At 44.3% G+C, this 15,368-nt stretch overlaps 1 long non-coding RNA gene across 1 annotated transcript; it reads right to left on the bottom strand.

Annotated features, from left to right (window-relative positions):
* Positions 1-1,166: 1,166 nt before the first annotated feature.
* On the bottom strand, positions 1,167-13,028 carry LOC120365674 (uncharacterized). The gene is made up of 2 exons (XR_012514455.1): positions 12,894-13,028; positions 1,167-2,203 (listed from the first exon to the last, which is right to left on the bottom strand). It is a non-coding gene; the product is annotated as an uncharacterized LOC120365674 (long non-coding RNA).
* Between the last annotated feature and the right edge of the window lie 2,340 nt (positions 13,029-15,368).

The following is a 15,368-nucleotide window of genomic DNA, read 5'->3' as shown; positions in this document are numbered from 1 at the left end:
ATGCAGGGAGAAGAAAACTTCCTCCAAAATCATTATCCTCAGAGAGATGACAAAAGATCCATGCAAAAAGGAGAGGGAAAAAAAAAAACTGGCATAGAGAACAGCAGCAGCTGGAAGAGCTCTTGAGAATTAAAAACAGGAGCATACAGATGACAAATTAAATAGAGAGCCTGGAAAATCAAGTTGATGGGAAGTATTCCAGAAGCTAGAGTAAAAAGACAAAGCTATAAAATGAAAGAGAAAAGGAGAGAATGAGTCCAGAAGGCCTGACATTTAAATAATAGAAGAAGCCTCGGGAAGAGAGAAAAAGAGAAATCGAGGGAACCCCATCAACAAAATCCGTCCAGAACAGGAGGATGTGAATTTCCAGAATGAAAAGCCATCAAATGCCTAATACAATAGATGAAAATAGAACCACACCAAGGAACATCACTGAGAAATTTCTAAATACTAATGAAAAAAAAAATCCTACGGGTTTTCATAAAGAGAAAATAAGTGAATTAAAAGGATCAGGAAACACATTGACTTCAGACATTTAAAAGCAAACAGAGGCTGGGTGCAGTGGCTCACACCTTCACTCCTAACAATTAGGGAGGCTGAGGCGGAGGATCTCTTGAGCCCAGGAGTTCAAGACCAGCTTGGGTAACATAGTGAGACCCTATCTCAAAAAAAAAAAAAAAAAAAAGAAAGAAAGAAAGAAAGCTGAGTGTGGTGTTGCATGCCTGTTCTGGCTACTGAGGAGGCTGAGGCGGGAGGATCACTTGAGCCCAGGTCAAGGCTGCAGTGAGCTATGATGGTACTGCTGCACTCCAGCCTGGATCACAGACGGAGGCTGTATCTCAAGAGAGAAAGAAGGAAGGAAGAAAGAAGGAAGGAAGGAAGAAGAGAAGAAAAAAGAAAGAGAGAAAGAGAGAGAAAGAAAGAGGGAGGAAAAGGAAAGCGCACAGAGAATGGATAGAAGTTCTGATTCTGGGTAGGGGGCAAACGCAGACTTCACCTGGACTCTCCCAGCTGCACTTAGGAAGCCTGGACAGAATGTAATCCCAGCATCTTGAGAGGCAAAGGCCAAGAATCACCTGAGGTCAAGAGTTTAACAGCAGCCTGGGCAACATAGCAAGATTGTGTCTCTATAAACATTTTTAAATTTTTTGAATTGAGAAGAAAAGTAAATAGAATTTATTTATTCATTTATTTATTTCTACCGCCATGCCCAGCCAGTAACAGTATTTCTGAGAAGTAAATAGTAGCAAGCAGATTGAGGAAGAAAGAATCCAAAGTGCCACCAAAGCAGCAGTGTGTACATCACTTTTTCCTCTGAAATACTCTAGGCCAGACTCAAGGCACTAGGATAGAATGGCAGCAATAACCTGAATACTATTCAGCAATAAGAAGGAACAAATAGGCCAAGTGCAGTGGCTTATGCCTGTAATCCCAACATTTTGGGAGGCCGAGGCAGGCAGATCACTTGAAGTCAGACCAGTTCAAGACCAGCCTGGCCAACATGGCAAAACTCTCTCTCTACTAAAAACACAAAATAATTAGCCAGGTGTGGTAGTACCTGCCTGTAGTTCTAGCTACTCAGGAAGCTGAGGCAGAAGAATAGCTTCAATCTGGGAGGCAGAGATTGCAATGAGCCAAGATCACACCACTGCACTCCAGCCTGGGGGACAGATCTGTCCCCCACCACCCCCCAAAAAGAAAAGGAACAAATACAAGGTGATAAAAGTTGTTTTCGTGCCTGTTTACATATCGATTCTGCAGCCCATGAATCAAAGAGTCATTTCAACTTCCAAGTCCTATTATTTAAGAAATATGAGACGTTCCTAAGGCTATAGCTGCTGTCGATAGGGATTCCTCTGGTGGATCTGGGCAAAGTAAATTGAAAACCTTCTGGAAAGGATCCACCATTTTAGATGCCATTAAGAATATTCATAATTCATGGGAGAAGGCCAAAATATCAACATTAACAGGAGTTTAGAAGAAGATGATTCCAATTCTCATCGATGACTTTGAAGTATTCAAGATTTCAGTGGAGGAAGTCACCGCAGATGTAGTGGAAACAGCAAGAGAACTAAAACTGGAGCCTGAGGCAAGGCACAGTGGTTCATGCCTGTAATTCCAGCACTTTGGGAGTCCAACGTGGGTGGAGTGCTTGAGGCCAGGAGTTCAAGACCAGCCTTGGTGACATAGTGAGACTCCATGTCTACAAAAAATAGAAAAATTAGCTGAGCACAGTAGCATACACCTGTGGTCCCAGCTACTCAGGAGACTGAGGCAGGAGGATCTCTTAAGTCCAGGAGTTCAAAGCTACAGTGAGCTCACTTCTCATGCCACTGCAGTCTAGCCTGAGCAATAGAGTGAGATCTTGTCACACACATACACACACACACACACACACACACACACACACATGTGGATCCTAAGATGTGACTGAATTGCTGCAATCTCACAATCAAATTTGAATGGATGAGGAGTTGTTTCTTATGTATGAGCAAAAATAGTGGTTTCTTGTGATGGAATCTACACTTGAAGACACTGAGAATATTGCTGAAGTGACAACAAAGGACTTAGAATATTCCATAAACTGGCCCGGCACAGTGGCTCACGCCTGCAATCCCAGCACTTCGGAAGGCCAAGGTGGGCGAATCATGAGGTCAGGATATTGAGACCATTCTGGCCAACATGGTGAACCCCTGTCTTATGAAAATACAAAAAATTAGCTGGGCATGGTGGTGTGCACCTGTAGTCCCAGCTACTCGGGAGGCTGAGGCAGGGGAATCACTTGAACCTGGGAGGCAGAGATTGCAGTGAGCCGAGATCAGGCCACTGCACTCCAGCCTGGCCACAGAGCGAGACTCCGTCTCAATATATATACATACATACATATATATATATCATAAACTTAGTTGATAAAACAACGGCCAAGGTATAAGAAGACTGACTCCAGTTTTGAAAGAAGTTCCATTTTGGATAAAATGCTATCAAATAGCAATTGACGCAGCAAACTTCATTATTCTCTTATTTTAAGAAATTTACCACAGCCACCCCAACCTTCAGCAACCACCACCTTAATCAGTCAGCAGCCATCAACATCAAGGCAAGATTCGCCACCAGCAAAAAGATTAAGACTTGTTGAAGGCTCAGATGATTGTTAGCATTTTTTAGCAATCAAGTATTTTTAAAACAAAGTATATAGGTTCTTTAGACACAATGCTATTGCATACCTAACAGACCACAATAAAATGTAAACATAACTTTTATGTGCATCCAGGAAACTGAGAAATGTGTGTGGCTTGCTTCATTATGATATTTGCTTTATTGCAATGGTCTGTAACTAAATCTGCAATGTCTCTGAGGTACACCTGTACATATGTTTCCTAGCTCTTTCTAATGAGAGGGCCTAGAAGCAATGACAGTACAATAGCAATAGCAATGACTATACTCAGTGCTCACACCTGTAATCCCAGCACTCTGGGAGGCCAAGGTGGGCAGATCATGAGGTCAGGAGTTCGAGACCAGCCTGGCCAATATGGTAAAACCTCATCTGTAATAAAAATACAAAAATTACGAGCATGGTGGTGAGTGACTGGAGTCCCAGCTACTCAGGAGGCTAAGACAAAAGAATTGCTTGAGCCCAGGAGGCAGAGGTTGCAGTGAGCTGAGATCACTGCACTCCAGCCTAGGTGACAGAATGAGACTCCATTTCAAAAAAAAGAAAAGAAAAGAAAGAAAAATGCTATTCTCTATTAAAAGGAACCAGGGCTCCTTAGAGAAACAGTTGGTCCAGGTGAGTCAGCAAAAATATACGATAAGCCTAAAATATCTTGTAGTGCCATAAAATAAGAAACAAAATGGTCCAAAAAGGCAATGATTAAAAGGACACAGGAGGCTGGGTGTGGTGACTCACCCCTGCAATCCCAGCACTTTGGGAGGTCAATGCAGGAGGATCATTTGAGCCCGGGAGTTTGAGACTAGCCTGGGCAACATAGTGAGACCCAATCTCTATTTTAAAAACCTTAAAAACTAAGAAAAAAACTTAGCCAGGTGTGGTAGCACATGCCTATAGTCCCATGTGGTCAGGGAGCTGAGGCAGGAGGTTTGCTTGAGCCCAGGAGGGAGAGGCTGCAGTAAGCCATGATTGCACCACCGCACTCCAGCCTGGGTGAGAGTGAGACACTGTCTCACAAAAGGAAAAATAAAAAGAAAAGACACAGGAACCATCCTGAAAGAGCTCCCAATGGTCAAAGCTGGAACCATTTTGCTGTACAGGATAAATGATAATATAATTAGATCATAGCACATAGGATAAAATAAACACCCATGAATCCATACTAATATGAATAAACAATTCAAAAATAAATATATAAATGAGGAAGAAGAGAGAGCTCTTCCTTATAGAAGAATTCCAATTACCAAATGTGGGAGAAATGAGGAGAATCTTCCTCAGAACACCACAGTTAAAACTGTTGCCAGCAAGATTCACCAACGGAGGTGACATTAGTGGGCAACAGTTTGAGAAGAAACAGGTATTTGTGTAGTGTAACAGTATCTCCCTCAAAATACCTATTAACTACAAAAGGAAAGATGGTAACTTACATCGGCGTAATCAGCCCCTTAATCAAGTGGCCACGGCAAACATCACGATTAACAAGAATCACAGACATAGTGAATTCCTTGATACAGTGCACTGCGGAAGGGCACATCACCTCCTGAGGTCAGGAGTTTGAGACCAGCCTGGCCAACACTGCAAAACCCCACCTCTACTAAAAATACAAAAATTAGCTGGGTGTGGTGGGAGGCCTCTGTAATCCCAGCTATTTGGGAGACTGAGACACAAGAATTGCTTGAACCCAGGAGGTGGAGGCTGCAGGCAGGTGAGGTGACGGCACTGCTCTCCAGCCTGGGGGACAACAGCAAGACTCTGTCAAGAAAGGAAGAAAAGAAAGAGAGAGAGAGAGAAAGAAAGGAAAGAAGGAAGGAAGGAAGAAAAAAAAGAAAGAAAGAAAAAGAAAAAAGAAAGGAAGGAGGGAGGGAGGGCGGGAGGGAGGGAAGGACGGAAGTGGAGAGGGAAAGAGAAAGGCAGGAGGGAAAGAAATCAACAGAGAAACTCAAACGGAGGAATATTCTACAACATAACAAACTGGTTTTCTTCAATAGTAACAAAATCATAAACGACAAAGACTGAGGAACTATTGCAGATTCAGAGACTAAATGCACTACGGGACCCTCGCTTGGATCTTGAAACAGAAAAAGGACTTAGTGGGAAACCTGGTGAACTCCAAGTAAGCCTGTAGTCTAGTTAGTCGTACTGTACCACAGTCACTTTCTTGGCTTTGATCATTGTGCTATAGTGCTTACATTCTGTAAGATGTAAACCACAGGGGAAGCCGAGTGAGGGATATATAAACAGCCTCCGTAGTATTTTTACTTTTCCCTAAGTCTAAAGTTATTTCAAAATAAAAAAGTTTTCAAAGACACATACTATTTTAAAATAAGTCATAGTATATCCTTATTGTAAGGTCTATACAGTAATGATGTGGACTTGTAAACAGCTCCAGAGCTCAATCCTAGTGGGCAACCGAGAGTCGGTGCCTGGGCCAGCGGGCTGGCTGATGCTTCTTGCTCATTTCTCTGCCTCAGCCAGTAGGTTTGGCTGGAATTCCAAGGTCTTGGACTTTGCTGGACTTGAAAAGGAAAAAGGAAAGGGAAGTAAATCACCACGGGGGTCAAACCTGCTTTCCTGTGCTCTTCTGAGCTGCTCCTGGCTCGCACTCTGCAGAGCTAAAACCTCTAAGGAAGCCACTCTTTTATCATCTCCAAAAGATTACAGAATGATATAGTCTAGGCTGGAACTAGACCATCTGTTTATGCCCTCGGAATTTTAAAAACGAGCCTCACGTTTACAAATGTGAGCTGACATGTCACATTTGTGGAGAAATAACGAAGTAGCTGCCAGGCGCAGCAAGATTCTTCATGTTGAGAAGCTTGTCCACGTAGAAGCAGGTTAAGTCCTGAAAGATGGTTCTTAAAGATGCACTGTTTGTCAGTTCAGTTGTCTAGGAAGAGTGTAAGCCTGCAGCTCTCAGACTCCTTTCCAGCAGACAGGCGTGTTTTAAATCTACACACACGCTCCTCCTCCGGACTGGAGAATGCACCCTCAGGTATGTTTTTCCCCAACAAATCCGTTTTTTTCTACATTGAAAATTCTGTTGGGACAGATAACATCTGCAAGTATTAAGAATCTCCTTAGCTTGGAGTCCACCACTCCACTGCATTTGGAAGTCAGGCGAATTCAAAGGGGCCTTATATAGAGGAAATAGCCGTGGCTTGAGGCAAACATTTCATCACTCCTAGGCTCGAGGTCTTCAGGCGAACAGCTGGCACTCTCCTGGACAGGGCTGGCAGACTCTGTGGGTGCCTTGCCTTCAAGCCATGGCACTTTAAATCCTTTGGGGTTTCTAGGCTGCTTTTTCCATCCGTTGCTGATTATTGTTGACTACAGAGGTAAGGCAGCTTTTACGTATTACACAATTACCCTTTGTCCTGTAGAACCTTTCCTAATGTCGAATGACTCAGTCCATACACAAGGGCAGCATTTGTAACCTTGTCACTGTTTCCCATTTTTAAAAAAATCTCTCATTTGTAACCGATTGCATTAATAAACCCTTTCATGGGCATGATGGAGTTCAATGTGTTTGTCAAACCCCTCAGCACCCTGTCCTAGCAAAGCAAGGACACTTGAGGCGAGAGACCTGCAGCCAAGAACGCTGATCCCAGTCCTTGGTGGTGACTGACCTTTCTCAGGAGAGTGCAGGTTTGTTACAACCACGGAGGTTCTCAAGGAGATGGTATCTGTACTTCCCATAAAAAGCAAGGAGGCCAGGTGTTGTGGCTCATGCCTGTAATCCCAACACTTAAGAAGTCCGAGGCGGGAGGATCATTTGAGGCCAGGAGTTCGAGACCAGCCTGGTCAACATGGTGAAACCCCATCTCAATTAAAAATACAAAAATTCGCTGGGCATGGTGGCACACACCTATAATCCCAGCTACTCGGGAGGCTGAGGCAGGAAAATTGCTTGAACCTGGGAGGCAGAGGTTGGAGTGAGCCGGGATCGTGCCACTACACTCCAGCATGGGCAACAGAGTGAGAACCTGTCTCAAAACAAAAAAAAAAAAAAGAAAAAAGAAAAGGCCAGGCACGATGGCTAACGCCTATAATCCCAGCACTTTGGGAAGCCTAGACAGGGAGATTACAAAGTCAGGAGTTCAAGGCCAGCCTCACCAACATGGTGAAACCCCATCTCTCATAAAAATACAAAAGTTAACCAGGTGTGGTGGCACGCACCTGTAGTCCCAGCTACTCTGGAGGCTGAGTCAGGAGAATCCCTTGAATCTGGGAGGCAGGGGTTACAGAGAGCCGAGATCACACCACTGCACTCCAGCCTGGGTGAAAGAGCAAGACTCCATCTCAAAAAAAGAAAAAAGAAAAAGGAAGGAGATTCTAAAGTTGATGTTTACTGCACTGTCTCCAGATCAACAAACCAGGAGGCTGGCAAAGTTATCTGAAGAATCTGGGGAGAAATATATTTATCTGTATCATAAAAAAACAAACAAAAACAGCTGGGCGCTGTGACTCATGCCTGTAATCCTAGCACTTTTGGAGGTCAAGGTGGATGGATCACTTGAACCCAGGAGTTCAAGACCAGACTGGGCAACATGGCAAAACCCCATCTCTACTAAAAAATGCAAAAACTCAGCCTGGCATGGTGATGTGCACCTGTAGTCCTAGCTACTCAGGAGTCTGAGGAGGGAAGATCACTTGAACCTGGGAGGTGGAGGTTGCAATGAGCCACGATCACGCCACTGTACTCCAGCCTGGGTGACAGAGGGAGACTCCCAAAAAAAAAATAAAAATAAAAATAAGAAATCAGAGATTTGTTCCGAAATTTTAAAAATAGGTTAAACTGGTTAAGCACTTACTATGTATCAAGTGCTTAACCAGTGTAACGTGTTTTACACTGTGTAACCAATGAATGCACTGTCATTTAATTTTTTTTTTTTTTTTTTTTTAGACAGAATCTTGCTCTATTGCCCAGGCTAGAGTGCAGTGGTACAATCTTGCCTCACTGCAACCTCCAACTCCGGGGTTCAAGCGAGTCCCCTGCCTCAGCCTCCCGAGTAGCTGGGATTATAGGCACGTGCCACCACACCTAATTTTTTGTGTGTGTTTAGTAGAGACAGGGTTTTGCCATGTTGGCCAGGCTGGTCTCAAACTCCTGACCTCAGGCAATCTGCCCACCTCAGCCTCCCAAAGTGCTGGGATTACAGGCATGAACTACTGATCATAATTCTTAAAACACCTCTACTGTATAGATATTATTGTTACATATTATATATTACAATAGGGAAACTGAGGCATAGATAGTTAAAGTAACTTGTCCAAGGTCACAAGACTAATTAGGGAGCAGGGATTCCAACCCAATCTCTGACCATAGAACCCTCAACCATAAGCTGAAGTTTTCAGGCAACCACCTGTCTCAGATTCACTCTGACCATGGGGAAATGGGTATGCGTCTCTACTCACAGGCATTATCACCTTTTTCCTCACGGTACTCTCATACAAGAGGATTAGCTCTGCGTCCAGTATGCAACTCTCCCGCCCTTGCATCCGCCTCTTACCGGCAGATCAAAACCCACGCTGCCTCCCGCCTCCGTGCTTTAAGAATCTATAGAACTGGATGCTGATGGTGGCAAAATCTGTCGATAGAGCTCAAGCAGTGGCTCTCAATCAGGGGCGATTTGGGCCCCCGGGGGACATTTGGCAATGTCTGAAGCTGTTTTTGATCATCACAACTTAGGTGGGAGTGGGGAGAGGAGCTGAGTAGGAGCCAGGGAGGCTGCAAAACACCCTGTAATGCCCAGGCAGCTCTCTCACTTACCTCTCAGTCTGGCCCAAAATGTCAATAGTGTTGAGGTTGAAAAACTCTAAGCTAAAAAAGTCAGTAACGCTCATTAGCCTTTGTCCACAGCCCGGCCCCGGGCAGAGCCTGGCGACATTAGGCAGGAAACTGTATGGGATGGGTTAGCTCTTCTGGGAGGGGAGGGGCCACTGCTTGCACTCCGGCTTCTTCCATCCAGCTAATTGGCACATTTGCAGATTGCCTGAACTGACAGCCTCCTTTCCCCCTGCAAACAGCATGCTGATAAGCTTTCCAAAATCAAAATACTGTCCTGACAAGCTAAGGGAGTGATTCAGCAAGGTGAGTCTCTCTGCTGTGCGTGAGGCAAAAGCATAGGGCGTGTTCTAGAGGCAGTCAATGGGGTGGCGTGCCCAGAGTGAAGTGTGGCATTAGTGAGGGCAAGGGGGCATGGGCAGAGAAAGGCAGGAAACATCATTACCATCCAATGGGACGAGTGGAACTTTACAACTGGTCAGGGAATCCTGTCGGCTCCAATCCCTAATGACTTTAGCAGGCAATGAGATCATGATCTGCAAGAACAGAGCTAAAGATCTGGGAGCTATAACCAGATACGGTTGCAAATAAAGTCAGCTCCAGTATAGAAAGGAACAGAAGGCCTGGGCTGCATTTGATTCACCCAAGGTTCAAGGTCAGAGTTGTGCCACGAAGGTACGAGCAGAGCTGGGGGGAGGTAGACACACCTGGTTTTGAACTCCAGCTTTGAAACACTCCCTCCATGTATAGGCAAGAAACAATCTCTCTCAGACTTCATTTCTCATCGGTAGAGCAGGAGTAATAATAAAAGTCACTACGCAGGGCTCTCCTGAGGAGCAAAGGGTGTGATGTGTGGAATCCAGCGCTTGGATAGGAGGCCGTGCACAAAATTAGTCTGGAACAAGAGCCCAGTCACCTCTCTGCTCCCCTCCGCCCCTTCCTTGCACATGGTTTTCCCGGGTGCCTGGCTGCCAGAGGAACTGTTCCTGGGGCTGAATCCTGCCATCCCAACAGAGGCTTTTTATTAAGTAGAATTTACGCTGACAAACCATTCCATACATGTCCAGAGAGCAAGCTCACCTCAAACAAACATATGCAACTTTTCTAGAGCCCAGAAAATGACTTTTTAAAATATTTATTGTGAACCTGGGGTCCCTAGAAGCACATTTACCATGAAGTTAATGAAAAATTGGTTACCATTTGTTGTCAAGAGAGTCTGATGCAGCCACTCATTCGGCTCCCCAGAATTTCTAGACTGGGTTAATAGGGTCATGTTGTGAATGCCTCGCTGCAAAATGACTTGAGTCCAGTGAAACCTCATTAGGGTTAAGAACATTTCAGAGATGCTTAATGTTTTGATTTTTGTTTTCTGAAATTGGATTTTATTGTATCTTATAATTTCAGTTCATCTAAATTGTGTGTTCTGTACATGTGATGTTCGACTGTACCACTGCCTGTTACGGAAGCTCAGCACTGCATATCTCTCTCTACACTGTGGTGCACTTAACTTGCAGAATTTTTAAACTAAAAATGTAGCATAAAGACTACTTTGAAGATTTGAATAAAGTGATAAAGATGCATTCCAAAAAAAAAAAAAGAAACCTCAGGCCTCTCACTTCACCCACCCCGCTGGGAGGCCCATGCCAGCGCCCCAGCAGCCTCTGCATATGGTCACGCACCGTTACAAACTCTGCAATGGTAAGATGCTTAGTTGCTTCAGATCACTGCCGCTTTCCACCTTGACTTCTGTTTGGCCACATTTTCTCTCCTTTTGGGTAGCTTTGGAACGGCCATGGGCATTTTGCGGACCTAGCTAAAGAATCCAAGTTAGAGCTATCTTTAGCTTTGGGTTGATTATGATTTATCGATTCAGTCAATTTCTTTCTTTCTTTTCTTTGAGACAGGGTGTCGCTCTATCACCAGCTGAAGTGCAGTGATGTGATCAGGGCTCACTGCAGCCTCCACTTCCCGGGCTCAAGCAAGCCTCCTGCTTCAGCCTCCCAAGTAGCTGGGACTATAGGCACATACCACCACACCCAACTAATTTTAAAATTTTTTTTTCCTTTTTCTTTTTCTTTTTTGTAGAGATGGGGTTTCACCATGTTGCCCAGGCTGGTCTCAAACTCCTGGGCTCAAGCAAGCTGCTTGCCTCGGTCTCCCAAAGTGCTGGGATTACAGGGATGAGCCACTGCACCTGGTTGATGCAGTCACTTACATACAGCCAAGCTACAGCTTAGAAAAGGTTTCTAGGGATGTTCCTACCACCCACATGCCAACATAGATGGCATGGAGTGTGAAGGCTCAGACCCAAGCATCATATGATATGAGCATGTCCCCAGAGCAAGGGGGAATACAAGATGTGAAATAGGGTCCTACAGTAGTCTGGGGCAGTTTTCCAATCATCAAACTTGTACAATTGTAGGTACACTTAAAGGGATCACTGGTCAAGACAAAAGTTCTCACCTTTCAGGAACATAAGAGACCATCAATGAATATCTGCCCCAAAATGTGGGATAGAAAGGATTTTAGAGACATGTTAGTCAGTTAATTATACGTTTTTCTAAATTTAGTGAGACTTTAATACCTAATTTTGTATGTCAAGTTTACATTCTCTTCCTTCCAAATTGTATAAGTATCAGGCCCAATGAAACCTAGATTCACCCCTTTGGCTCACAAACTCTTATTTTAGCTTTGTTTTTTGTTGTTGTTGTTTTTGATGTTTGTTTGTTTGTTCGTTTTTGAGATGGAGTCTCACTCTGTTGCCCAGGCTGGAGAACAGTGGCGTGATCTCAGTTCACTGCGACCTCTGCCACCCGGGTTCAAGCAATTCTCTTGCCTCAGCCTCCCGAGTAGCTGGGATTATAGGCACCCACCGCCACGCCCGGCTAAATTTTTTGTTATTTTTAGTAGAGATGGGGTTCACCATGTTGGCCAAGCTGGTCTCAAACTCCTGAACTTGGCCTCCCAAAGTGCTGAGATTACAGGCGTATTTTCGATTTTTGAGGAGGGTGTGATGGACAGAAACGTGAGGAGTGAGAAAACCAAACTTCCTAACTACATTTCATGAAATAATTATATTTCAGTGACACAGTGAAATTCTTTGTATGTTTGTTCTTTCTGAAAAGAGCTAAATGAAATAGGATTAAGTCTCCAGACTACACAAGCAGATTTTCTGGTAAGGGTGCATCCGTACTGCAGCGTTTGGGGAAAATGCTTTCTGTACAATGTTCAATAAAACACACTTAGACTGTTAAAAAACAAAAATAAAAAATGCTGTCGACTTTCTGCTAAAGCCTTTTACCTGTGCTTTACGTGTGCCTTCCCTCCAGCAGATTCTAAACTCTCCATTCACACCCACTATTGTCACTTCCACACGAAATTAAACAAACTCAGTTCGATCACCGCAGTTTTCAAAAGCACAAAGTAACACCATGCAAGTTAGAGAAAGTGAAAGAACATCTTTCTAAATTCAAAAGGCTGAACAAGGAGACATTCAGGTAGGCAGAGGCCTTGCAGATTCTGTTCTTACCGCAGAAAACCTTAAAGGAGCCACATTCTGCATGTTGTTTTTCATGTCAACAAAAAGTCCAGACGGACCCCATAAGCTCACAGTGCTTCTCACCCCTCCTCCCTCCCCAAACTCCATCGACCCAGAAGCATTAATTTCATAAGGAAGCGAAAACTAAATTTGGCTTTCTACTAAATTCAGATCTGAATTCAGCCATCCATTTCCCAAGGGCCAGGACCCAGAGCCAAGTCAGCCCGCCCCTCTCTCGGGATCCCAGACCCGAGCGGGGGATTCTGCAGCCCAGGGCTCCTGCAGGTTTGGGAAAGGCGGCTACGCTGGGCAAGTTTGCAAAGTTCTGGGAGAGCGAAAGCAGGGAGCGTGTTGGCCCTTTTCCTTTCCTTGGAGAGCACTTAATAAGAATGACACCCTACCCTCACTTCCAGTGCCTTCTCTTGCAGTCCTCCTTGTTCTATAAAAACTGAGTTCGTGTCTTTAAAGCCAGGATTTTTTTCCTGGGAGTCAGCAGCTGCTAAGGATTGCCAGTCGGCTTCTGCTCTGAGCGCCATGTGACCTGGACACGTGACTTGGAGCCGGCTGCGGTTGTTACTTGTATTTGAATAAGAAGATCAAGATGATTATTGCAGTAAAAGCCTGTGGGGCTTGTCTGTGCAACGTGATTCACCGGGCGGGTTACACAACGCGCCACAGAGCCTCGTCTTGCAGACACTCAAGTTGTTTCCTAAGGTAAAACAAACATGATTTTATATTTTCCAACGTGTCGTCCATTTGCCCCCTGGAAAATGTCTGATGATCCTGGAAAAAGATGAAGCCCAGTTTCTCCAAACCCTGTGAGTCCTCTTGCTACAGTAAGGTAGAACTACTGCTCAGCACACAGTTAGAGAAGAAAACAGTGAATCCAGACTCCTTTTCCAATAAACATTCAGGATTGACGTTACCTTTTACTATTTCCCTTCTCCCTCCCAGAAACAGTCTTCAAGATACGCTCTTATCTATCTATAAAGAATCACACTAAAAATGACGTGTTTAAATTTAAAATGTAAATGGTATGTTCATTTTGTGATTTTTTTCCCCATAGATTTCTACAACATTAATCGTTTATTTATTTATTTATTTATTTAGAGATGGAGTCTCACTCTGTCGCCCAGGCTGGAGTGCAGTGGTGTGATCTCAGCTCACTGCAACCTCCACCTCCATGGTTCAAGCAATTCCCCTGCCTCAGCCTACTCAGTAGCTGGTATTACAGGCGCACTCCACCAGGCTCGGCTAATTTTTTTGTATTTTTAGTAGAGACAGGATTTCTCCATGATGGCCAGGCTGGTGTCAAACTCCTGACCTCAGGCAGTCTTCCCACCTTGGCCTCCCAAAGGGCTGGGATTACAGGCGTGAGCCACCGTGCCAGTCAATAGTTAAATTTTTATTCTCCACATACCCTGTAAAAGAGACATCAGAAGGATTTGTCTTTTTGTAAATGGGAAGGGCTGCATGTCCCCCTTCAGGTTAGGGTGTATATGTGTGCATATATATATATATATATATATATGCAAATATATGCAGATTTGCTCGAGGGCTTTTCTACCAAGAAGGTGACATCTTTACCATGCATGTTTTAATATTTCCTCCCACCCCAATGCTAAAGAAGCCCTGCAATAATTTGCTTTCTTCTGCCTCTAAGGGTGATGACTCAATTACAGAGGAAAGAAAGACCGGGGAGGAACAGCAGCTTTGGTTATGTCTAACGAGCTATCCGATAACCATAAAACCAGGACGTTATCTCAGCCCAAGGCTGGGGCCTCTGTGTGGAACTGCAAGGGGACTTTCCTTTCTTTAAAAAAAAATAAATAAAAACTTTTATTTTAGGTTCAGGTACCTGTGCAGGTTTGTTATAGAGACAAACTCATGTCATGGGGATTTGTCGTACAGATTATCTCGTCACCCAGGTTCTAAGCCTAAAACCAATTAGACATGAACTCCCCATTTTCCACTCCCCTACCCACTAGTAACCACCATTCTGCTGTTGTCTCAATGAATTTGACTGCCCTCCACACCTCACATTAGAGTCCCACAGTGTTTGTCCTCATTTGACTGACATTTAACTTAACATAGTGTCTTAAAGGTTCATCCATGTCGAAGCATGTGTCTGAAACTCCTTCCTTTTTTAAGGCTGAATAATATTCCATTCCATTGTCCGTGTACCACGTTTCATCTGTTCATCCATCCATGGACACTGGGGTTGCTTCTACCTTTTGGCTATTGTGAATAATGCTGCTCTGAACCTGGGTATATACAATTATCTTCATGAGTTCCTGTCAATTATTTCCTTTTTTTTTTTTTTTTTTTTTTAAAGACGGGGTTTCACCATGTTGGTCAGGCTGGTCTTGAACTCCCGACGTCAGGTGATCCGCCTGCCTTGGCCTCCAAAGTGCTTGAATTACAGGCGTGAGCCACCATGCCCGGCCACAATTATTTCCTTTCAATTGAAGTCATGGTTTCAATTATTTTGGATAAATACCCCGAAGTAGGATTGGTGAATATATGGTAATTCTGTTTAATTTTTTTTTTTGAGGACCCACCACACTGCTTTCCATAGAGGCTGCGCCGCTTTTGTTTTATTTCTAGAGATGGAGTCTCCCTTTGTGGCTCAAGCTGGAATGCAGCGGTGCAATCACAGCTCACTGGCACCTCGAACTCCTGGGCTCAAGGGATCCACCCACCTCAGCCTCTCCCTGAGTTGCTGGGGCTAAAAGTGCATGTCACCACACTTGACAAAAAAATAAAAAATAATTTGTAGAGATGAGATCTCATCATCTTGCCCAGGCTGATCTGAAACTCCTGGGCCCAAGCAGTCCTCCCACCTGGGACTCCCAATGTGCTGGGATTATAGGCCT

This window comes from Saimiri boliviensis, chromosome 16 (assembly GCF_048565385.1).
Source record: "Saimiri boliviensis isolate mSaiBol1 chromosome 16, mSaiBol1.pri, whole genome shotgun sequence".
Taxonomy (NCBI): Eukaryota; Metazoa; Chordata; class Mammalia; order Primates; family Cebidae; genus Saimiri; species Saimiri boliviensis.
The sequence above is the reverse complement of the archived record's forward strand: the minus strand, read 5'-3'. Positions and strand labels throughout refer to the sequence as shown.